Below are 25,977 nucleotides of genomic sequence, written 5' to 3'. Positions count from 1 at the left end.
AGAGAACTACATAGAATTATCAAAGCCCACCTCATTACAGTCAGCATTTGAACATAGATTGCTGGTAGAGTTTTGGTTAATTATATGCCCTGATTTCTCAGAGTGAACAAACTTAAGTCTTGAAGTCTATTAATATCATTTTTACAATATACTTTTCCAAACAGGCAATCCCTGAACTTGAATTATTATGGCCAAATATAGGAATGACTTAAATATAGATACAGAGTTGAGAGTTGATCATTCAACCATTAAACCCAACACAAAACAATTTTGTTTTAGCACAAGAACATTAGTCATCATATACATTCACTTCTTTATTTGTTCAACAAATATTTATGGTTAAGCATTCTGTTATTTGCTAATAATACAAAAGAGAATTAGATAGACAAGCTCTTTTCCCTTATAGAGTAAAGTTTCTGTTGGAGAAGATAGACAATAAACAAGTAAACAAATAAAGTTTACAAAAAGTAAATAATTTTGCTATACAGAATCACAAGAGTAACATTTTAGATAGGATGGTTAAGGAAGGCCTTTCAACAAAAGTGACTTAAAGCATGAGATAGAAGAGACCAAGAAAAAGCTGGAGTAAGACTATTTCAAGCAGTGGGAAATTCAAAGTCCCCATAACAAGAAAGACTTTAGAGGACACTAGGAATTAAGAGAAGAAAAGTAGAACTGAAGCACAGTAGGGAACAAAGGGAGACTATGGCATAAAATGAGATTAGATATGTATATAGGGGCCAGTTGGCGAGGGCCTAGTAAAACAAGGTAAAGTGTCAGGATTTTACTTGAAGGGTAATGAAAAGCCTCCAAACTGTTTTAAGCAAGGGAACACACAGACACATACGTGTATACATACACACATACACAAATGCTTATGCATTTCCTTGCTTTAAATGGTTTGATGGGTTTTCATGTATATGTATATATACACACATACATACATATTCACACTGTAGCTACGTGTGATAAATATTTTTTGAGTGGCTATTGGGAGATGGTTAGGAGACAGTAAAATGCAATGACAGATTGGCCTAGAGAAGGAGCAGTGGAAATAAAGACAAGTTGATAGGTTTGAGATGTATATTGGAGATAGTATTATCAGGACTTGCTGATAGATTAGAGGGTGAGGAAAACATGAAATATGATTCCTAAGTTTCTGGCTCTAATCACTGGGTAGGTGGTGATACCATTTATTACATGGGAAGGTCTGAGGAAGTTCCAGATTTAGGAAGGAAAATCAAGTATTTAGTTTGGAGATGTTGTAGTTTGAAGTGTCTTTGTGATATCTAAGTGTTTATGCTAAATGGGCAGATACAAGAGTTGGGAGACCAGAAGAAATGTCTGGACAAGAAACATAAATTTGTAAGTCATTGGCATATGTTTAAAGCCACTAGAATAAGATGAGGTCAGCTAAAGAGAGAGGAAGAGCAGCTAGAAAACAGAGAAGGTCTCATGACAGAGCCATAAGGAATTCCAATATTTAGAGGATGGGTAGAAGGGGAAGATCTAGAAAAGAGACTAGAGGAAACAGCCAGTAATGTAGGAGGAATCTCAGGGAGTTGTGTCACTGAAGCTGAAAAGATAGTATGATTCTAGTGGAAATGGTTGATTATATTGAATCTTACTGAGAGGTGAAGTAAGATAAGAGAATAAAATTATTCTTTGGACTTAGCAATACGGAACTGTTGGGGACCTTAGCAATGGCAGTTTCAGTGGATTAGTATGTGTGGAAGTCAGCTTGAAGTAGGTAGAAAAGTAAATAGGAAGTGAGAAAGTAGAGGTAGCATGTGTAGACAGTTTTCTGAGTTTTGAGGTGGGATGGTAATATAGGAAGATGTGGGTCAAGAGAGGGTTTATATTTTATGCTAGATCATATTTGTTAGCAGATAGGAATAATGTAGTAAACAGAGACAGAAAATGAGGGAAGACAAGGTTAAATATTTAAAAGAGTTAAGTCCTTGAATAGGCAAAAAGGGAGAAATTATTTTCACTCATTCAACTCAACAGTTCTTGAACATGACACAGGTGTTTTTGCTATAACATCAGATGCATTGATTTTAAAAAGTCCTTGCATTCTGAAAAAAACATACTAAAAATAACAAGTCTTTTGGGGAAAAAAACATTGTGTTAGATCATGCAAAACTATAACCAGAGCACTAACAAAAACATTAGCATTTCTACTAAATAAGTTAAATGGTTAAAAAGATAATGTTATACTCATGTAAGGTGTTACTAATAGAGGAAACCGGGTGTGTGGTGTATGGGAACTCTCTGTACTATGCTGTCAATTTTTCCATAAATCTAACACTGTTACAAAAAATAAAGTCTATTAAAAAAAAGATATGTTAAATTTCTAATTAAGTGAATAAAATCAATAATAGACATAGGGTTTGATCTTCTTCAGAGATAAAGGTAGGTTGATAGAAGAAGGTCACAAGGAGAAAATGCACACAAGCCAGAGAAAACCATTTAAAAACACTCTCAAGACAGACATTGGGTAAAACTAAGCCAAGAAGAAAAGCTTAAAGTGAATGTTTATTGTGTAGGTTACCCTATTCCTTGCTGAGTTCCATTGTGCTAGTAAGATCAGTGTTCAGCTACTATTCCTTCATAATAAAAGAACATTAACATGCTCAGAAAAATCTTATATGAACTCACTTCCACATTATATTAACATATATTGGTTTACCAATAGTATGTGGAATATTTGCATTTTGGAATCATCCATTGTATCACAGACACTGTAGTGTGTTTCTTGACTTGTTCAGCAGCTGCTACATGCATAGCAATATACTGAGTACTGTGTAGGGTACAAAGATGCATAAAAGGGAGGTCCTCTAACCACATTTGACTTTACCAAATCTTGATTTCCATAGGCAGAAATAATAAAGGAAAAATTGTAATGTACTTCTTTCAAAACAGTTGAAAGAAGAATTGTACTTCTTTCAAAGCAGTTGTGTCAGGACTTCCCTGGTTTTCCAGTAAAAATAATAGACGTGTAGCAGCAACAATATTAATTGTTAGCACTTACTCTATATCAGAGTGCTTTATGCCATTTAATACTCGCAAGTATTTAATACCTATGAAGTAGGTACCCTTAGCATTCTTGTTTTCCATGAAGTAGAGAGATCATACAACTAATGAATGACAGAGCCAGGATTTGAAGCTCAGAGGTTTGAATAGCTAGGTTCTTAAAAATGGGAAAGGAAGACATTCAGTGGGGGGCCCCAACACCTTTCCCACAACATTTGGGATTATTGAATCATTCCCTCCACCTCCAATAACTTGAGAGCTCATGGCCATCTTTTGCCTTAAGGTTTATGAAGCTTTATTCTGGAAGAGTATCTAATGCTGCTAGAGCTTACAAAAAAAGTCCAGAAAAAAGTGATGGACTTGAGGGGTGGCGTGCTAGGAGTTACCTTGTATTTTGTCAGCATTCTGTGTGGCAAAGCTAAGCAAATGTCCCATGGGTTAGGTGAACAAAACAGAAAGTGGTAGGGGCATGCCATCTTGCCTATCTTCCCCCAAAGAGTCACTCTTTGGGTAATGGGCACTCCGATAAGAAGAGACTGTGGAGTGGGCTGCCTGCAATCAGAGCTGAAGTAAATGAGCCTTAGATGGATAGGCTGGAACTGTGCAAAAATGGAACATAGGTTCCTCTGAAAAGCGTAGAGGTACTCCTACAAAAGCACCTACTTTTGGATAACTGACAAATGAGAAAGAACATCCAACAATGTTAAAGAAATCTTGGCAACTAATGAAAAGGGTAAATTACCACAACTGTACCTCCACTTATAAGGTGATATTCATTTCAGGAATAGCAGTGACAACAAAACAAGGAGTTGACAGCTAATACACTGTGGATATTGCTTTTTATTCTCCATTCTTTCTTCTCACCTCCCAGGAAGGAAGTGGCTTATGTTGGGAAGAGAAAGCAGTATGTGGTGACTACACTTCACCTCCCAACACATATCAAGCCACTGGAGCCATAAGCCTACTCTATGCTTGGGGGAAGGTGGAAGGATAGTGGGTGATGGAGACTGGAGAGAATTTCAAATAAAATATAAATTTTGGGGGCTTCCCTGGTAGCGCAGTGGTTGAGAGTCCACCTGCCGATGCAGGGGACACGGGTTCGTGCCCTGGTCCGGGAGGATCCCACATGCCATGGAGTGGCTGGGCCCGTGAGCCATGGCTGCTGAGCCTGTGCGTCTGGAGTCTGTGCTCCACAACGGGAGAGGCCACAACAGTGAGAGGCCGGCGTACCGCAAAAAAAAAAAAATAATAAAATGAAATATATAAATATAAATAAATAAATATATATATATATATATATATATATATATATATATATATATATATAAAATTTTGGAAATAACAGGATTGTGTTTAATAACTCTAATGAAACAGAGCCACACAAGAGAGCACAGCAACAGGGGTGCAGAGGGCAAAGCGGAGCAAATCCTGCACAAAGGATAGGTGCTGACCAGCACTCATCTGTCTGAGAGGCTTGTCTACTCAACTGCCCAGGCGGGTCGGGGTTGGGAACTGAGGCTCAGGCTTCGGAGGTCAGACCCCAGGGAAAGGACTGGTGTTGGCTGTGTGAAGACAGCCTGAAGGGAGCAAGTATGCCACAGCTAGCCAGGACGGAATCCAGGAAAAATCTGGACCTGCCAGAGAGGTAAGAGACCTTTGTTTCAAGGTGTGCAAGGGGAGGGGATTTCTTCCCAGTGTGCCCACAGAAGGCAGAGCACCGCCTAAGCGACCTTCAGAGACAGCAGTGAGCCGTGGCTATTAGCTCGGACTGCAGAGATGGGCATGAAACACTAAGGCTACTGCCGCTGCCACCAAGAATCCTGTGTGCAAGTGCCGGTTACTATCCACACACCCCCGGGAGCTTGTGCAGCATGCCACTGCCAGGGTCCCAAGATCCAGAGACAACTTTCACGGGGAACACCCAGCACACCTCAGGCTGTTGCAAGTCACGCCAGCCTCTGCCCCCTCAGGCTTAACCCTCATTCCAATTATGACGACCATACCCCTTCCCCCAGCCTGAGTGAGCAAGAGAGCCCTAACCAGCCGCTGCTTTAACCCCCTCCTGTCTGGGTGGGGGAACAGATGCCTGAGGGAGACCTACATGCAGAGGCAGGGCCAAAACCAAAGCTGAACCCCAGGAGCTGTGCAAACAAAGAAGAGAGAGGGAAATTTCTCCATGCAGCCTCAGGAGCCGCAGATTAAATCCCCACAATCAACCTGATAAACCTTGCACCTGGAGAATACCTGAACAGGCAATGAATGTTCCCAAAATTGAGGCAGTGGACTTTGAGAGCAACTGTAGACTTAGGGTTTGCCTTCTGCACCTAATTTGTTTCTGGTTTTATGTTTATCTTAGCATAGCATTCAGTGCTTATTATCATTGGGGTATTTGTTTATTGGTTTGTTTGCTCTCTTTCTTTTATATATATTTCCTTTTTCTCTTTTTGTGAATGTGTATGTGTATGCTTCTTTGTGTGATTTTGTCTGTATAGGTTTGCTTTCACCATTTGTCTTAGGGCACTGTCCGTTCATTTTTTTTGTTTGTGTTTTTGTTTTTCTTCTCTCTTCCTTTTCTTCTGAGCTGTGTGGCTGGCAGGGTCTTGGTGGTCCAGCCGGGTGTTGGGCCTGAGCCTTTGAGGTGGGAGGGCTGAGTCTAGGATACCCGACCACCAGAAACCTCTTGGCCCCAAGTAATATCAATCAGCTAGAGCTCTCCCAGAGATATTCCTCTCAACACTAAGACCCAGCTCCACCCAACAACCAGCAAGCTCAAGTGCTGGGCACCCCATGACAAACAACTAGCAAGAGAGGAACACAAACACACCCATTAGCAGAGAGGCTGCCTGAAGTCATACTAAGTTCACAGATACTCCAAAACACACCACTGGACATGGTCCTGCCCACCAGAAGGACAGGTTACAGTGCCACCCACCAGAAAACACACACCAGTCCCCTCCACCATGAAGCCTACACAAGCCACTGAACCAACCTCACCCACTGGGGGAAGACACCAAAAATAATGGGAACTACAAACCTGCAGCTTGCAAAAAGAAGACCCCAAACACAGTAAGTTAAACAAACTGAAAAAAATTGGAGAAATATGCATCAGATAAAGGAACAAGGTAAAAACCCACCAGACCAAACAAATGAAGAGGAAATAGGCAGTCAACCTGAAAAAGAATTCAGAGTAATGATAGTAAATATGATCCAAAATCTCAGAAATAGAATGGAGAAAATACAAGAAACATTTAACAAAGACCTAGAAGAACTAAAGAGCAAACAAAAAATGATGAACCACACAATAAATGAAATTAAAAATACTCTAGAAGGAATCAATATCAGAATAACTGAGGCAGAAGAACAGGTAAGTGACCTGGAAGATAAAATAGTGGAAATAACTGCTGCAGAGCAAAATAAAGAAAAAACAATGAAAAGAATTGAGGACAGTCTCGGAAGTCTCTGGGACATTAAGCACACCAACATTTGAATTATAGCAGTCCCAGAAGAAGAGAAAAATTTGTCTGAGAGAATATTTGAAGAGATTATATTTGAAAACTTCCTCCCATGGGAAAAGAAATATAGTCAATCAAGTCAAGGAAGCACAGAAAGTCCCATACATGATAAATCCAAGGAGTAACATGCCAAGATGCATGTTAATCAAACTATCAAAAATTAAATTCAAAGAAAAATATTAAAAGCAGCAAGCGAAAAGCAACAAATAACATACAAGGAAAACCCCATAAGGTTAACAGCTGATCTTTCAGCAGAAACTCTGCAAGCCAGAAGGGAGTGGCAGGACATATTTAAAGTGATGAAAGGGAAAAACCTACAAACAAGACTACATTACCCAGCAAGGATCTCATTCAGATTCGATGGAGAAATTAAAATCTTTACAGAAAAGTAAAAGCTAAGAGAATTCAGCACCACCAAACCAGCTTTACAACAAATGCTAAAGGAACTTCTCTAGGCAGGAAGCACAAGAGAAGGAAAAGATCTACAATAATAAACCCAAAACAATTAAGAAAATGGTAATAGGAACACACATATCGATAATTACCTTAAATGTAAATGGATTAAATGCTCCAACCAAAAGACATAGACTGGCTGAATGGATACAAAAACAGGACCCATATATATGCTGTCTACAGGAGACCAGCTTCAGACCTAGGGAAACATACACACTGAAAGTGAGGGGATGGAAAAAGATATCCCATGAAAAAGGAAATCAAAAGAAAGCTGGAGTAGCAATACTCATATCAGAAAAAATAGACTTTCAAATAAAGACTGTTACAAGAGACAAAGAAGGATACTACATAATGATCAGGGGATCAATCCAAGAAGAAGACATAACAATTATAAATATTTATTCACCCAACATAGGAGCACCTCAACACATAAGGTAAATGCTAACAGCCATAAAAGGGGAAATTGACAGTAGCACAATAATAGTAGGGGACTTTAACACCCTACTTTCAACAATGGACAGATTATCCAAAATTAAAATAAATAAGGAAACAAAAGCTTTAAAAGACACATTAGACCAGATAGACTTAGCTGATATTTATAAGACATTCCATCCAAAAACAACAGAATACACTTTCTTCTCAAGTGCTCATGGAATGTTCTCCAAGATACATCATATTTTGGGTCACAAATCAAGCCTTGGTAAATTTAAGAAAATTGACATCATATCAAGTATCTTTTATGAGCACAATGTTATGAGACTAGATATCAATTACAGGAAAAATCTGTAAAAAATACAAACACATGGGGGCTAAACAATATGCTACTGAATAACCAAGAGATCACTGAAGAAATCACAGAGGAAATCAAAAGATACCTAGAAACAGATGGCAATAAAAAAAAAATGACCCAAAACCTATGGGATACAGCAAAAGCAGTTCTAAGAGGGAAGCTTATAGCAATAAAATCCTTCCTTAAGAAACAAGAAACATCTGAAATAAACAACCTAACCTTACACCTAAAGCAATTAGAGAAAGAAGAACAAAAAACCCCAAAGTTAGCAGAAGGAAAGAAATTACAAATATCAGATCAGAAATAAATGAAAAAGAAAGGAAGGGAACAATAGCAAAGATCAATAAAATTAAAAGCTGATTCTTTAAGATAAATAAAATTGATAAAACTTTGGCTAGACTCATCAAGAAGGGAGAAGACTCAAATAAACAGAATTAGAAATGAAAAAGAAGTAACAACTGACACTGCAGAAATACAAAGTATCATGAGAGACTACCACAAACAACTATATCCCCCCAAAATTGGACAACCTGCAAGAAATGGACAAATTCTTAGAAAAGTACAAACTTCCAACACTGAACCAGGAAGAAATAAAAAATATGAACAGACCAATCACAAGCACTGAAATTGAAACTGTGATTAAAAATCTTCCAATAAACAGAAGCGCAGAACTAGGTGGTTTCACAGGTGAGTTCCATCAAACATTTAGAGAAGAGCTAACACCTATCCTTCTTAAATTCTTTCAAAATATAGCAGAGAGAGGAACACTCCCAAACTCATTCTATGAGGCCTCCATCACCCTGATACCAAAACCAGAGAAAGATGTTACAAACAAAGAAAACTACAGACCAATATCATTGATTAACATAGATGCAAAAATCCTCAACAAAATACTAGCAAACAGAATCCAACAGCACATTAAAAGGATCATACACCATGATCAAGTGGGGCTTATCCCAAGAATGCAAGGATTCTTCAATATACGCAAATCAATCAATGTGATACACCATATTAACAAATTGAAGGAGAAAAATCATATGATCATCTCAATAGATGCAGAGAAAGCTTTAGACAAAACCCAACAACGATTAATGATAAAAACTCTCCATAAAGTGGGCATAGAGGGAACCTACTTCAACATAATAAAGCCCATATATGACAAACCCACAGCCAACATTGTTCTCGATTGTGAAAAACTGAAAACATGTCCTCTAAAATCAGGAACAAGACAAGGTTGCCCACTCTCACCACTCTTATTCAACATAGTTTTGGAAGTTTTAGACACAGAAATCAGAGAAGAAAAAGAAATAAAAGTAATCCAAATCAGAAAAAAAGAAGTAAAACTGTCACTGTTCGCAGATGACATGATACTATACATAGAGAATTGTAATGATGCTGCCAGAAAACTACTAGAGCTAATCAATTAATTTGGTATAGTGGCAGGATACAAAATTAATGCACAAAAATCTTTTGCGTTCCTGTACACTAACAATGAAAAATCTGAAAGAGAAATTAAGGGAACACTCCCATTTACCACTGCAACAAAAAGAATAAAATACCTAGGAATAAACCTTCCTAAGGAGACAAAACACCTGTATGCAGAAAACTGTAAGACACTGGTGAAAGAAATTAAAGATGATACAAGCAGATAGAGAGATATACCATGATCTTGGATTGGAAGAATCAACATTGTGAAAATGATTATACTACCCAAAGCAATCTACAGATTCAATGCAATCCCTATCAAGCTACCAATGGCATTTTTCACAGAACTAGAACAAAAAATTTTACAATTTGTATGGAAACACAAAAAAACCCTGAGTAACCAAAACAATCTGGAGAAAGAAAAACGGAGCTGGATGAATGAGGCTCCCTGACTTCAGACTGTACTACAAAGCTACAGTAATCAAGACAGTATGGTACTGACACAAAAACAGAAATATTGATCACTGGAACAGGATAGAAAGCCCAGAGACAAACCCATGCACATATGGTCACCTTATCTTTGACAAAGGAGGCAATAATATACAATGGAGAAAAGACAGCTTTTCAATAAGTGGTGTGGGGAAACCCGGACATGTAAAAGAATGAAATTAGAACACTTCTTAACACCATACAGAAAAATAAACTCAAAATGGATTAAAGACCTACATGTAAGATGAGACACTCTAAAACTCTTAGAGGAAAACATAGGCAGAACACTCTGACATCAATCACAGCAAGATTCTTTGTGACCCACCTCCTAGAGAAATGGAAATAAACCAAAAATAAACCAATGGGACCTAATGAAACTTAAAAGCTTTTACACAGCATAGGAGACCATAAACAAGATGAAAAGACAACCCTCAGAATGGGAGAAAATATTTGCAAACAAAGCAACTGACAAAGGATTAATCTCCAAAATATACCAGCAGGTCATGAAGCTCATTATCAAAAAAACAAACAACCGAATCCAAAAATGGGCAGAAGACCTAAATAGACATTTCTCCAAAGAAGATATGCAGATTGCCAACAAACACATGAAAGGATGCTCAACATCACTAATCATTAGAGAAACGCAAATCAAAACCACAATGAGGTATCACTTCACACCAGTCAGAATGGCCATCATCAAAAAATCTACAAACAATAAATACTAGAGAGGGTGTGGAGAAAAGGGAACTCTCTTGCACTGTTGGTGGGAATGTAAATTGATAAAGCTACTCTGGAGAATAGTACGGAGGTTCCTTTAAAAACTAAAAATAGAACTACCATACAACCCACCAATCCCAGTACTGGGCATATACCCTGAGAAAACCATAATTCAAAAAGAGACATGTACCACAACATTCACTCCAGCACTATTTACAATAGCCAGGACATGGATGCAACCTAAGTGTCCATTGACAGATGAATGGATAAAGAAGATGTGGCACATATATACAATGGAATATTACTTGGCCATAAAAAGAAACAGAATTTAGTTATTTGTAGTGAGGTGGATAGACGTAGAGTCTGTCATACAGAGTGAAGTATGTCAGAAAGAGAAAAACAAATACTGTATGCTAACACATATATAAGGAATCTAAAAAAAAAAAAAAAGGCTCTGATGAACCTAGGAGCAGGACAGGAATAAAGACACAGAGGTAGAGAATGGACTTGAAGACACAGGGAGGGGGAAGTGTAAGCTGGGGCAAAGTGAAAGAGTAGCTTTGACATATATACACTACCAAATATAAAATAGATAGCTAGAGGGCAGCAGCTGCCTAGCACAGGGAGATAAGCTCAGTGGTTTGTTACCATCTAGTGAGGTGGGATAGGGTGGGTGGGAAGGAGGCGCAAGAGGAATGGGATATGGGAATATATGTATACATATAACTGATTCACTTTGTTTTACAGCAGAAACTTGCACAACATTGTAAAGCAATTATACTACAATAAAGATATTTAAAAAAAGCACACTAAAGACATCCTTGACGACTTTTTATCTTCAATTGTTTATCTTTCATGGGAATTACCAATTTTTGTATCTCTTTTTCATACTCTTCAATGAATTCCTATGGTAATTAGTATCATAGAATATTTTCTTTTATGACTGATGTCCTACCAGCTCTATTGAGATATGTAAAATATGTGCAAGATAGGGTCTTCTAATCCTCTTTCTGTATTCTAACCATAGGATATTTAACTATAAATTTAATTAACTTGAAATTCAGTATAATAAAGTCAATAAATGAAGAAAAAGATGAAATTCCTGGTGCTGCCTAATTCTGATCATGTCACATAGCTGAAGAAAAGGGGTCTTCCTTTGACCTACCTTAACAGTCTGTTTGTGAACAAACAGACCTTTCAGAAACTACAAACAATTTGACTCTCTATGGCACATCCATGGCTATGTACTTGGCTTTATGGATTATTTTGAAATGTGTAATTCAGAATGCGTTGTCAGAATGAAAGGAAAATGAAAAAATGACACAGATTCTTTAATTGTGTGTCACTCTCTTTTCCTCTGGATACCATCATTTATCCCTCATTTCTAGAACTTTATTTTTTCCTGCTTAGAGAATCATTTCTGAATGATTGCAGACACCACTCCTACCCCCTGCTATACTCCTACCATCTTACACCTCTGCTAATTATAAGATATATGTTTCCTGGATTATGACTATTTGTAGTCACATATCATCAACCAATCAAAAGTGAATACTCGTTTTTCACTGGTTGGAATGGAATGCACACTAGACTCAGAAATAGAGAACCCAGTTTGAATTCCAGTTATACTCAATTTTATTCAATATCTGTCATTCTTGTCCTAATTGACAAAATAAACTTTCATACCAAAAAAAACAAAATTCCATAGAAGAAATTACATGATTAGAAAAGCATTGTTTGCATCACTTAATAAAAAACTGATTTAGCCAAAAGTCATTAAAAGATGAAATGATGAAAGATTGATGGGATCAATTTGAATAGAGCATTAGGCTGTTTCTCCCTGAAACACTGATCAACTTAGCATGGCTGAGAGTAGTATAATCAAAAAATATGTGCCTCCTGATGAGGGATGACAGATAAAATATGGATGCCTAGTAAAATTTGATTTTCAGATAAACAATAATTTTTAATATAAGTATGACCCATACAATATTTGGGATATCCTTATCCTTAAAACGTTATTTGTTAGTTATTTAGTATTCAAATTTAGATAGGTATCTTGTATATGTATGTATTAAACCTGATAATCCTACTTGATGTAATGCAAAATTTTAATATATATATAGTATAGTTTAAGATAGTTATATATATGGTTTAATATAGCATAATCTAGTTTATAGTATATATATATATATATTTAATATAGTTTAATAACTTGAACTTGCATCTAATTTAGCCTTTGGAACTGACTTCCAATCTGCAGGAAACACAGGATATAGAAGAACAAATTTAATGGTACAATGAGTAAGTAGATATCCAGAAGATGAAACTTTGACCTAGTTTTTAAACATATCAATGAAATGAAATAAAAAAAAAAAAAGACGGGTGGGTGGGGGTGGGGAGAATGGCAGAATGCTCTGGACCAAAGATGCTCAAATGAGGATGATTTTGCCCTTGGGGGATATTTGGCAATATTTAGAGACATTTTTGGTTTTTTCTAATGTAGTGGGGGGAGAGGAAATGATGCTACTAGCACCTAGTAGTTAGAGGCCAGGGGTGCTGCTAAGCATCTTGTAACACACGCAGCAATCTCCCTCCTCACTCCCCTCTCACCTTCCACACACACAACAAAGAATTATTAGGCCCAAAATGTCAACAGTGCTGCTGTTGAGAAACTCTGATCTAGTCTAAAAAAACTTTAAAGATTTACCAACCACATGTAAAGCACAATGATCATGTTAATCTTGAAACCATACTATAATATGGAGCACTTCTATGATAGAAGGCAAGACAGCTATTTAAGAAGAATAATGTAGAAAAATTTTTATTGATATGGGAAAGGTTCACAATACATTGCTAAGAGAAAAAACAGACTGGATATAAAGAAGTTTGTTTAACATACCCTCATGCTGATAAAAAGGAGAAAGGGCTACAAAAATAAAAACCATCCCATTTTTGCCACAAACATAAGTGTATGTGTGTAAACAGACACAAACATATGAATGCATAGAAAAATGATCAGAAAACCAGTCATCAAAATGTTTACAGTATTGATATTTCTAAGTTGGAGATCAGAAGTGATTTGTGTCTTATTTTTCCTTTCCTGTTTTTTCTATAATGAACATATATTACTTTCTTTAATCAGAGGAAAAAATAGAATAATTTTAGAAAGAAAATTATTAGTCAAAGTTCAATATCTTTATAGCCATTCCCTTTTACATGGTAGAGCTAAAATGGTTTCTCAAACATCTCCCAAGTGTACAGAGACCATCTTGATGGAGAGGTCATGCTGAGCCAGAAACTCAGCTTACTGGAGTGGAAAGGTACTGCTGTTTCATACTCTCTCCAGAATAAACTGAGAATGAACCAAAGGGAGCACGAGGGATGGGTCTGAAAGTATCTTCTGTCCTTTCCAAACACGGGAGATGGATCTCTCTAAATGGGAGAATTAGGCTGAGACATGTCAGTGAGACATAAGGAAATAGGCTGTAGGCTGAAACTGGACAAGAGAAGCCCCGGCTCCTATAAACTCTCTGCTTGCTCTGATCTTATTTGAATAACTTTCAGGAAGTTGGCTGCTCTCTAATCCTGAAAAAACAAAATTTAGGGTCTTCTCTTTGTAAACTTATCCAGTATATTTATGGTCTACTTGGCTAAAACTTAATGTAGTATTAGTTTGTGAAACCTCCAAAATCCCCCAAAGTGAGTAAGAAAATGAACGCATCTCTCTACTACCCAAGTTCCTAACAAAGTCCTTGAGATAAGCTCTAGGGTTCTCTCATCCTTACCTTCTAAGTACCCTGGAGGGATTTTTGAAACAGATGGTCCCAGGAAACTTGGGGTACAGGGATTTGCTCCTCTTGGGAAAAATAAATATCCAAAGCTCCTGAAATTTGGAGTTTAACAGACTGCATTGTTTACCCTGGGCCACTTCCTAAGCCAAAGGAACAAATGCCCCCAGCCTAAGGAATATAGCAATAATTTGAGGTTCTCTCTGATACTAGAAGAGCTGAGTTTTTCTTGCTTTGGGGGTTTTAGCTTTCCTTTTAAATGACTCTTGAATACATGGTGTTTTCACCTGCTTCCTCTGGATAGAGTCAGCCTTCAATGTCTTTTAAAGATCACTATCTGGAAAGTGGCTCCTCCTTCTTATTGCTAAGGTCAGGCACAGCAAGTGGCTGTTGGCAGAACTAAATGAAAATGGAATGCTATGGTATTTTCCAAACCATTACTGTTTTCCCTCTATGGTTTGCAGTATTTTTTGGTGTACTGATTATCATGTTCGTTAATATTATATTTTTTCATACTCATCTTGCTGTGGTAATGGATTCAAGGACATGAAGTTTAGCTGAGACATTATAATGATCTTGAAATATTTTAAATATTATCAGGCTGAAAAGGAAATAGAAGGTGGGATAATGTGGGATATGGCAAGTTGCAGGGAGAGAGAGATTGAGTCAATAGGAAGTAACATTTTCTAAAAACTCGGGCCACTCAAAAATAGAATTGATGATCATATATGGATCAATAGGAAGTAACATTTTCTAAAAACTAGGGCCACTCAAAAATAGAACTGATGATCGTATATGGATCTATGTAATGAGATAGTATGCACCATTAGAAATGAAAAGTGAGATAGACTTACAGTACTGTTATGGAAAGCATTCAAGCCTAGTTTTTTTTTTTTTTTAAGTAAACTTAGTTTCTTTAAAAAAAAAAAAACAAGAGGATGCTAACTTGTAAGATAATGAATTTCTAATCATTGGAAGCACTGAAGCAGAGTTTGGGGGCTATTTTTGAGGAGTGCTGTGCTTTTAAAATTACTCCTAACTCTAAGGTCCTATGATTCAGTTATATTTAAAGGACGTAAAGCTACCACAAACATGAATTTTTCCACTTTGCTTCCAATTGGAAGCAAAGGCTTGGATAATGAAATGAATAAGATTAACTCCTTTCCTAGGACTGGTTGTCAGGTCTAAGCAGAAAATGATGCGTCTAGAAGGAAACACTTTTACTTTTTTTAGCATGGAGAGATATTTTTGGCTAAAGATCCAGAATCCAAGGAAACAGGAAGTGGTGTAAAGTGTTGCTTTTTTTCATTGATGTGAATTCCACAGAAGGAGGCTGCCATTTTGTTTCAGTTATCATGCTCTTACCATCCTAGTGTTATCACTCATTAGTTCTTTGCCATCTTACTGAGTCCCCCTTTTCCTGAGGGAGTGGTGGGGGAGGAGATGGAATTGCAGGAATGCACAAGCTCCATTCAGTCTTTTCTCTTCTCTAGCCTAGCTTATTTTTATTTTTCATTCCCCTTCATATAGGTAGGATTGATTTTTCCAGTTACATAAGCTTTGAATTTTATCTTGTTCAGTAATACATCATGAATCTCAGTTAAACAGAAGTGGTTAAAGACTAGCCCGTCACCACATCTCAGACGAAAAGGAACACATATTTTGATCTATATTTTCTCTATATTTTGAAAATATTTTATATTTTTCTGCTTTGCAACATCTGCCCTCATTCTACTACTTGCATCCCACTATAGTAATAGTCAGAAATGGTTCTGTCTTTATTTAAAATTTTAATATTTTTTTCATCTTGGATTGTCACATTCATTTTTAAAAATACTGCATTAAATCTAATTCATCTTGATTACTGAGTTTTTTTTTTTTTTTGGTTCTCCCTTAAATTCTGCACCCAAGGTGAGGCCTCACTAACCACATTCTTTTTCTTTTTCTTTCTTTTTTTTTTTTTTTTTTGCGGTACGCGGGCCTCACTGTTGTGGCCTCTCTCGTTGCAGAGCACAGGCTCTGGACACACAGGCTCAGCGGCCATGGCTCACGGGCCCAGCCACTTCCCGGCATGTGGGATCTTCACAGACCGGGGCACGAACCCATGTCCTCTGTATCAGCAGGCAGACTCTCAACCACTGCATCACAAGGGAAGCCCTAGCTACATTCTATTTCCAGCCACTCTTCAGAAAGTTTTTCTTTTTACCAACTACCATCTTTCTTTAAAAACTGAAGATAATTTCCTCTGAATCTGGCCCTTGGGTACTCAAATTTCTATAAAATGCCTGTTCAGAGACTTTAAGTTAGTTGTACATTATATTGTCAACTTTTTCTTCTCCAAGATAAATTAACCCACTACTTTCACCTTTTCTCCTCAATCCTCTGCAGCCTCGTTAGAAAGTTCCATTTTGGAAAAGAATTTAACAGTCTTGTTTTTGTGTTTAGAAGAGAATAATTAAGAAGAGGGTCTTGAATATATAGAAAGCATAAAAAGAAAATTAATTTAAGATAATTCATTACCCAGAAAAAAATATTTTTAGCATTTTGGTATATTTACTTCCAGGCTTTTTCAAAGGCATGGGTGCCATTGAATGTGTTTCCTTTCTTTGTTAATTCCTTTTTACCTTTTCTTTATTTTTACCAAATTATGATCTATTTATCTATGTACTATCTATCTAATGTATTTTTCCATATCAGCCCTTTTAGACATATAATGGCTGCATAGTTGCCAGCAGATGGATATGTTTTAGTTTATTTAATCAGTCCTGTGTCCATTTACATTATTTTTGGTTTTCATTATTATAAATAATATCATAAAAAATTCTTATATATATATATCCTGATACATATCTCTGATTATTTCCTTAAAATAAATACTTGGAAGTGGAAAATCAAGCCAAGGAAAATGGACATGCATTGTCACTAATATGCTAATATTTCATATACTTATTTAGACAGGTCCAAATTTTTCCGCTTTTCACAATGTTTTTCAGTTTTTCCTAATATGACCTCATTCCCAGAATGAGGAAAATGCATTAATTATTTTTAATAAAAGCAAAGCAAGACAAAAAGTTTATTCTTCCTCATCAGCTTTGTAGTCATGATGCTTCTCAGGTAGTTGTGGTGCAGAACAAATTACACTGGCTTTAAAATTTAAAAAGTGGATCAAGGACTTAATAATTTTGGACAGATCACCTAATCCTATGTGTCTTTAGGTTCCCCATCTGCAAAATGGAGATAATTCTTACCTAACATATGGGATAGTTATGCTGTTAAATAATATAGATAAAAACTCTTTATTAACTAAAAGTACCATAAGGGACTATTATTGTTGTTGTTATTATTAATTTTTTTTTATTAATGAGAACTTTCTGATCCTCAGTAACTCCCCAGTAGGGAATAGAGAGAGATGTGCAAACTGGTTTCCCCAAAGATACATGTTGATAATTCTGAAGGAATCAGAGAAGAGTGTTCAGAGTCAAACTACCTGTGAAAATTCAAATCTAAGCACAAGGTAGAAAACACACAGAAATACACACCATCCATGAGACCAGTTACTGCATAGCACTAAGCAATTGAACTACAGTATAGAGAACTTGCATTGATCAGTTGTATTTAGTCCTGAGACTTTCTGGGCAAGAGGAGACTTGAGGTAAGTATTGAAAAAAAAGAAATAGAGGAATGTGGCTTGTTAAAACATAATGTGTATGTGTGTGGGAGACAGGGGCAGTCAGATTGGAAGCTATTCAATGATTTGTGAAAAGCGTTCATGAACAGTGCAAACAAGTGGAACAGAGAGAAAGCAAAAACTTATGTCTTGTTGTAACAGAGAACATTGCCTTCTTTGGCAATTTAGCAGGGAAGATGTTTGGGAAGATGATAAAACTGTGCCTTAAACAAAAGTAGAAGGGTTGTGGGCATAGTTGGAAAATTTGTTTTAGGTAAAAAAATCTGAAAGTGTAAACCATGAGAAAATTTTTTCCAAATTTAACTATGGGTTTCCTATTTCTTTAGCCTCAGTTTTCCCCTAACACCAATGTTCTAAAACACCAGAAAACTTTTTCCACACTTCACATAGTCTTCCTTCCTTCTACCTTATACCATCCCTATTCATTCTTTTGCATAAATCCCCATACATGAAATTGTTTCCTGATTGTGCTTTTCTTTTTTTGTTGTTTGTTTTTTGAATTTTATTTTTTTATACAGCAGGTTCTTATTAGTTATCCATTTTATACATATTAGTGTATATATGTCAATCCCAATCTCCCAATTCATCACACCACCACCACCCCACACAACCACTTTCTACCATTTGGTGTCCATACCTTTGTTCTCTACATCTGTGTCTCAATTTCTTCCCTGCAAACCAGTTCATCTGTACCATTTTTCTAGGTTCCACATATATGTGTTAATATACGATACTTGTTTTTCTCTTTCTGACTTACTTCACTCTGTATGACAGTCTCTAGATCCATCCACGTCCCTACAAATGACCCAATTTCACTGCTTTCTATGGCTGAGTAATATTCCATTGTATATATGTACCACATCTTTATCCATTTGTCTGTCAATGGACATTTAGGTTGCTTCCATGACCTGGATATTGTAAATAGTGCTGCAATGAACATTGGGGTTCATGTGCCTTTTTGAATTATAGTTTTCTCTGGGTATATGCCCAGTAGTGGGATTGCTGGGTTATATGGTAGTTCTACTTTTAGTTTTTAAAGGAACCTCCATACTATTCTCCATAATAGCTGTATCAATTTACATTCCCACCAACAGTGAAAGAGGATTTGCTTTTCTCCACACCTTCTCCAGCATTTGTTGTTTGTAGATTTTCTGATGATGCCCATTCAAACTGATGTGAGTTGATACTTCATTGTAGTTTTGATTTACATTTCTCTAATAATTAGTGATGTTGAGCAGCTTTTCATGTGCTTCTTGGCCATCTGTATGTCTTCTTTGAAGAAATGTCTATTTAGGTCTTCTGCCCATTTTAGATTGGGTTGTGTGTTTGTTTGTTTGTTTGTTTTTAATTTTGAGCTGCATGAGCTGTTTATATATTTTGGAGATTAATCCTTTGTCCATTGATTCATTTGCAAATATTTTCTCCCATTCTGTGGGCTGTCTTTTTGTCTTGTTTGTAGTTTCCTTTGCTTGGCAAAACATTTTAAGTTTCATTAAGTCCCATTTGTTTATATTTGTTTTTATTTCCATTACTCTATGAGGTGGCACAAAGAAGGTCTTGCTGTGATTTATGTCAAAGAGTGTTCTTCCTACGTTTTCCTCTAAGAGTTTTATAGTGACCAGTCTTACATTTAGGTCTCTAATCCATTTTGAGTTTATTTTTGTGTATGGTATTAGAGAGTGTTCTAATTTCATTCTTTTACATGTAGTTGTCCAGTTTTCCCAGCACCACTTATTGAAGAGACTGTCTTTACTCCAATATATAAACTTGCCTCCTTTGTCATAGATTAGTTGACCATAGGTGTGTGGGTTTATCTCTGTGCTTTCTATCCTGTTCCACTGATGTATATTTCTGTTTTTGTGTGTACCATATTGTCTTGATTACTGTAGCTTTGTAGTATAGTCTGAAGTCAGGGAGTCTGATTCCTCCAGCTCCATTTTTTTCCCTCAAGACTGATTTGGCTATTCGGGGTCTTTTGTGTCTCCATACATATTTGAAGATATTTTGTTCTAGTTCTGTAAAAAATGCTATTGGTAATTTGATAGGGATTGCATTGAATCTGTAGATTGCTTTGTGTAGTATAGTCATTTTCACAATATTGATTCTTCTAATCAAAGAACATGGTATATCTCTCCATCTGTTGGTATCATCTTTAATTTCTTTCAGCAGTGTCTTAATATTTTCTGCATACAGGTCTTTTGTCTCCTTAGTTAGGTTTACTCCTAGGTATTTTATTCTTTTTGTTATAATGGTAAACGGGAGTGTTTCCTTAGCTTCTCTTTCAGATTTTTCATCATTAGTGTATAGGAATGTAAGAAATTTCTGTGCATTAATTATGTATCCTGCAACTTTACCAAATTCATTGATTATCTCTAGTAGTTTTCTGGTAGTATCTTTAGGATTCTCTATGTATAGTATCATGTCATCTGCAAATACTGACAGTTTTACTTCTTTTCCAATTTGTATTCCTTTTATTTCTTTTTCTTCCCTGATTGCCATGGCTAGGACTTCTCAAAACTATGTTGAATAATAGTAGTGAGGGTGGACATCCTTGTCTTGTTCCTGATTTTAGAGGAAATGCTTTCAGTTTTTCACCACTGAGATGATGTTTGCTGTGAGTTTGTCATATATAGCCTTTATGTTGAGGTAGGTTCCCTCTATGCCCACTTTCTGGAGAGTTTTTATCATAAATCGGTGTTGAATTTTGTTGATAGCTTTTTCTGCATCCACTGAGATGATCATATGGTTTTTTTCTTCAATTTGTTAATATGGTGTATCACATTGATTGATGCGTGTATATTGAAGGATCCTTGCATCCATGGGATACATCCCACTTGATCATGGTGTATCATTTTTAATATGTTGTTGGATTCTGTTTGCTCCTATTTTGTTGAGGATTTTTGCAACTATATTCATCAGTCATATGGGTCTGTAATTTTCTTTTTTGTATTATCTTTGTCTGGTCTTGGTATCAGGGTGATGGTGGCCTCATAAATGAGTTTGGAAGTGTTTCTTCCTCTGCAATATTTTGGAAGAGTTTGGGTAGGATAGGTGTTAGCTCTTCTCTAAATGTTTGATAGAATTCACCTGTGAAGCCATCTGGTCCTGGACTTTTGTTTGCTGGAAGATTTTAAATCACAGTTTCAATTTCATTACTTGTGATTGGTCTGTTCATGTTTTCTATTTCTTCCTGGTTCAGTCTTGGAAGGTTATACCTTTCTGAGAATTTGTTCATTTTTCCAGGCTGTCCATTTTATTGGCATAGAGTTGCTTGTAGTAGTCTCTTGGGATGCTTTGTATTTTTGTGTTGTCTGTTGTAACTTCTCCTTTTTCATTTCTAATTTTATTGATATCAGTCTTCTCCTTTTTCTTGATGAGTCTGGCTAATGGTTTATCAATTTTGTTTATCTTCTCAAGGAAGCAGCTTTTAGTTCTATCGATCTTTGTTATTGTTTTCTTTGTTTCTATTTCATTTATTTCTGCTCTGATCTTTATGATTTATTTCCCTCTGCTAACTTTGGGTTTTGCTTGTTCTTCTTTCTCTAGTTTCTTTAGATGTAAGTTTATATTGTTTATTTGATATGTTTCTTGTTTCTTGAGATAGGCTTGCATTGCTATAAACTTCCCTCTTAGAACTGCTTTTGCTGCATCCCATAGGTTTTGGATTGTCATGTTTTTGTTGTTATTTGTCTCTAGGTATTTTTTGATTCCCTCTTTGATTTCTTCAGTGATCTCTTTGTTATTTAGTAACATATTGTTTAGCCTCCATGTGTTTGTGTTTTTTACATTTTTTCCCTCTAATTGATTTCTAATCTCATAGTGTTGTGGTCAGAAAAGGTGCTTGATATGATTTCAGTTTTCTTAAATTTACCGAGGCTTGATTTGTGACCCAAGATGTGATCTATCCTGAAGAATGTTCCATGAGCACTTGAGAGGAAAGTGTAATCTGCTGTTTTTGGATGGAATGTCCTATAAATGTCAATTAAATCTATCTGGTCTATTGTGTCATTTAAAGCTTGTGTTTCCTTATTAATTTTATGTTGGATGATCTGACCATTGGTGTAGGTGAGGTGTTAAAGTCCTCCACTATTATTGTGCTACTATCAATTTCCTCTTTTACAGCTGTTAGCATTTCGTTATGTATTGAGGTGCTCCTATGTTGGGTGTATATATATTTATAATTGTTATATCTTCTTCTTGGATTGATCCCTTGATCATTATGTAGTTTCCTTCCTTGTCTCTTGTAACATTCTTTATTTTAAAGACTATTTTATCTGATATGAGTATTGCTACTCCAGCTTTCTTTTTATTTCCATGTGCATGGAATATTTCTTTCCATCCTCCCACTTTCAGTCGGTATGTGTCCCTAAGTCTGAAGTGGGTCTCTTGTAGACAGCATATATATGGGTCTCATTTTTGTATCCACTTAACAAGCCTGTGTCTTTTGGTTGGAGCATTTAATCCATTCATGTTTAAGGTATTATCAATATGTACTTTCCTATGACCATTTTCTTAATTGTTTTGGGTTGGTTTTTGTAGGTCCTTTTCTTCTCTTTTGTTTCCCACTTAGAGAAGTTCCTTTAGCATTTATTGTAGAGCCGGTTTGGTGGTTCTGAATTCTTTTATCTTTTGCTTGTCTGTAAAGCTTTTGATTTCTCCATCAAATCTGACTGAGAGCCTTGTCAGGTAGAATAATCTTGGTTGTAGGTTCTTCCCTTTCATCACTTTAAATATGTCATGCCACTCCCTTCTGGCTTGTAGAGTTTCTTCTGAGAAATCAGCTGTTAACCTTATGGGAGTTCCCTTGTATGTTATTTGTCATTTTTCCTTTGTTGCTTTCAATTATTTTTGTTTGTCTTTAATTTTTGTTAATTTGTTTACTGTGTGTCTCTGTGTTTTTCTCCTTGGGGTTATCCTTCCTGGGACTGTGCACTTCCTGGATTTGTGTGGCTATTTCCTTTCCCATGTTAGGGAAGTTTTTGACTATAATCTCTTCAAATATTTCCTTGGGTCCTTTCTCTCTCTCTTCTCCTTCTGGGACCCCTATAATGTGAATGTTATTGCATTTAATGTTGTCTCAGTGGTCTCTTAGGCTGTCTTCATTTCTTTTCATTCTTTTTTCTTTATTCTGTTCCATGGCAGTGAAGTCCACCATTCGGTCTTCCAGGTCACTTATCCATTCTTCTGCCTTGGTTATTCTGCTATTGATTCCTTGTAGTTTATTTTTCATTTCAGTTATTGTATTGTTCATCTCTTTTTGTTTGTTCTTTAATTCTTCTACGTCTTTGTTAAAGATTTCTTGCATCTTCTCTATCTTTGCCTCCATTCTTTTTCTGAGGTCCTGGATCATCTTCACTATCATTATTCTGAATTCTTTTTCTGGAAGGTTGCCTATCTCCAGTTCATTTAGTTGTTTTTCTGAGCTTTTATCTTGTTCCTTCATCTGTTACATAACCCTCTGCCTTTTCATCTTGTCTATCTTTCTGTGAATGTGGTTTTTGTTCCACAGACAGCAGCATTGTAGTTCTTCTTGTTTCTCTTGATTATGTTTTTATATCTTTTACTTATAGGTGAACAGCAATCCTCATTAACCAGACATCCATCTGGAGCAGATACTTATTATTTCCTTCTCCTAGAAGTCCCCTACTCAAAGCACTGGGCACTGATGTGTTCTGACTGCTTGGCCTAAGTCTCCAGCTTTTGGATATGGAATTTCTCAGTGAAGACTGAGAACCATACAGTGGTGAGTGATTTTATTTTCTAGGGTTTTACCAGCTTTCATGAACACAGCTCATCCTATTTGTGATATTTCTTACTTTGTACTTTTTAACCTTGGCTGGCAATGTCATCATTGTGACAATTATCAGTATTGATCGCCACCTTCACACACCCATGTACTTCTTTCTTACTATGCTTTCCACTTCAGAGACCTTGTACACATTGGTCATTGTACTCAAATACTCTCCAACCTTGCAAGCCTGAGCCAACCCATCTCCTTGGCTGGCTGTGCCACCAAGGTTTTCTTTTTATAATCATTTTGGCCATCAACAAGTGCTTTCTACTCACAGCAATGGGATATGACCACGATGTGGCCATCTGCAACCTCTTGAGGTACACAGTCATCATGAACAAAAAGGTGTGTGCCCAGCTTGTATGGGGGGCCTGCAGCATTGGCCTACTTGTAGCCACAATTCAGATTTCCTCTGTGTTCAGGCTGTCCTTTTGTGACAGAGAGACAGCCCATTATTTTTCTTACATCCGCGCAGTTATGAAACTCTCCAGTGCTGATACCACTATACATGACATAATTAATTTCCTTGTCAGCTCACTCATTATTGTGGTGCCCATGGTTTTGGTCTTCATCTCTGGTGTCTTCACCATCTCCACTATCCTCAAGAACACCTCTGCTGAGGGCCGGAAGAAGGCTTTTACCATCTGCACCTCCCAACTCATTGTGGTCATTGTCCACTATGGCTGTGCCTCCATGCCCTACCCCAAGCCCAAATCAGAGATCATGAGGGATCAAGACCAGCTGATTTCAATGACTTACACCGTTTTTACTCCTCTCCTTAATCCTGTGGTGTATACTCTAAGGAGCAAGGAGGTCAAGGATGCCCTTCACTGTGCTGTTGGCAAAAATCTCTTGCCTAGGATCTTTGGTAGCTTGATATATACCCTATCATACTCTGGGTATTTTTTTAATCACAAGAAAAATTGATCCTATAATTCTTCCTCTACTCAGAGAGAAAATTTGGTGGTAAGCTTGCATTAAAGAATTGAGCTTCCCTGACTTGAATTCTGTTTTTACCATCATTCTCCCATACCCTCTATTCATTTGGGGGGTTACCACCAGGGATATGGTCAGATGCTCCTTACAAAGTGGAAAGCCAGTAGGGAATAATAAACAAGAAGGTGACTGATTGTTTCCACTTTGTTAATGCCAGAAAAGTGGGCTGCATAACGCCTGTTTGAGGTGATAGGTTGAAAGGTCAACCTAAATGTCAGGTATATATTGAGCTCTAAAACTTCAGAGATAACATGGTCAGTGGACAAGATTTGTGAAAAGCACAGTTAAAACCACCTTTCCGACTTATCATCACTTTCTCCTTTGGGCAATGACAAGAGTAACAGACTCTGACATTCCAGAAGAAATATTACCAGCTTAAAATATTCTCACCTGCCTTGGAGACCCATGAATTTTTTCCCCCAATTTTGATGAAGCTCACATTAGGACTGTTTCCTTGGTGAGTTTTGTATATTTACATGTGAGTAAGTAACTTGTCACACCAAGCAACTGAATGTCACTGCAGTTATACATGCTTTCTCTGGGAGAAATGCCTATGCCATAATGTATTCACAAGTGTAGGGCTGGCTTTCTGAAGATCTGTTTTGAAATTAAATTTATTAAGGAAATTTCCTGGTTGTCCAGTGATTTGGACTCCACAATTCCATTGCTGGTGGGCCGCGTTTGAACCCTGGTCAGCGAACCAAGATCCCACAAGCTGCATGGCCCAGCCAAAAAAAAAAGAAGGAAATAAATGTATTAATACCACCTCTCAACTAACCCTGGCTGTCTCAGATCTGGAAATTAGCCTGTGATTTTCATTCACCTCTATGCGGAGCCTGGGCTGATGCCTGTGTCTTGCCTTTGCCCTCTTCATTTCTATTTACATTGATGAACTCATTTTCTGTTAACCGTTGGGTACCTCATTCAAACTCTGAGTTTAAACCCTTGCCTAAACAAGAGTCTGGGAGTCTCCTAATTCTTACTGTTATTGCCTTCTGAAGGGGAAAATTGTATTGATTTGTGAAAAAAGTTTAAGACTTTAGGATGATTTGGCCTGGCGTTCAAAAGAGGCAGAACTTGCCAAATGTCTTCCAGTCCATAAAGGGCTGATGTTAAAATAAATAAATAAATAAATAAATAAATAAATAAATAAATAAATAAATAAATGATCCATGTCTCTCACCCACTGTCCTTCTTCTGCTTGAAGACAGTCCAAGTGTCCCCAGTGAGGATGCATTGAAATTGCCTGCCAAACAAAGGACTTGGGACTCTCTAATCATACTAGGGTC

General features: G+C 36.8%; 1 pseudogene; it reads left to right on the top strand.

The window, feature by feature from the left end:
- The first annotated feature begins 4,628 nt into the window (after positions 1-4,628).
- Positions 4,629-24,619, top strand: LOC132503745 (olfactory receptor 10J1-like; annotated as a pseudogene).
- The last annotated feature ends 1,358 nt before the right edge of the window (positions 24,620-25,977 follow it).

Source organism: Mesoplodon densirostris, chromosome 2, assembly GCF_025265405.1.
Source record: "Mesoplodon densirostris isolate mMesDen1 chromosome 2, mMesDen1 primary haplotype, whole genome shotgun sequence".
Classification (NCBI taxonomy): Eukaryota; Metazoa; Chordata; class Mammalia; order Artiodactyla; family Ziphiidae; genus Mesoplodon; species Mesoplodon densirostris.
The sequence above is the reverse complement of the archived record's forward strand: the minus strand, read 5'-3'. Positions and strand labels throughout refer to the sequence as shown.